The sequence below is a fragment of the Chaetura pelagica genome, unplaced genomic scaffold, assembly GCF_000747805.2.
Source record: "Chaetura pelagica isolate M959 unplaced genomic scaffold, ChaPel_1.0 scaffold428, whole genome shotgun sequence".
Lineage (NCBI taxonomy): Eukaryota > Metazoa > Chordata > Aves > Apodiformes > Apodidae > Chaetura > Chaetura pelagica.
The window spans coordinates 91,881-92,487 of record NW_009954311.1 but is presented as its reverse complement, the minus strand read 5'-3'; positions in this window follow the sequence as shown (position 1 = coordinate 92,487).

The following is a 607-nucleotide window of genomic DNA, read 5'->3' as shown; positions in this document are numbered from 1 at the left end:
ATTCCTGCTTCCTTCCATCTGAAGGACAAGTGCCCTCGGAGCCGCCCTCGCCGTTAATGCACAGGAGGGTCGGGTGATGCTAAAAGCCCAGGCGAGCAAAAAGCTTTCAAGCCCCTTGGAAAGCCCAAAGGGGTGCGCAGGGGTGACCCCGACCTCTGCTGCTGTCCGTGTCGAGGTGTTGGGGTGTGATGTTCCCTGTGGTGTCCCATACAGCTGCTGTGAGGTCCCCTGGGGACACCCTGGGGTGTCCCGCTGCGAAGGGTCCTGGGGATGGAGGGGTCTGGGATGCTCAAGGCATGGAGGGAGTCAGGGGGTGTTTTGGGTATGGGGGTGGGGGTAAAGGATGGGGCAGGGGGCTTGGGGATGGTTGGATGGGGGTGCTGGGATGGGGTGCATGATGGGTGAAGGAGTGAAAGGTCTCAGGGGGTGCTCAGGGTGAAGGAAGAGGGGGGAAGGATGGGCACAGGGGTGCTGAGGTAGGGTGCAGGGGGTGCCCGAGGTGCAGGGTGGGCACAGGGAGGGCACAGGAGGGCACAGGAGGTACAGGAGGGCGCAGGGCTCAGGGCGCAGGTTTCGGGGCGCAGGGCTCGGGGCGCGCCCCGCAGCG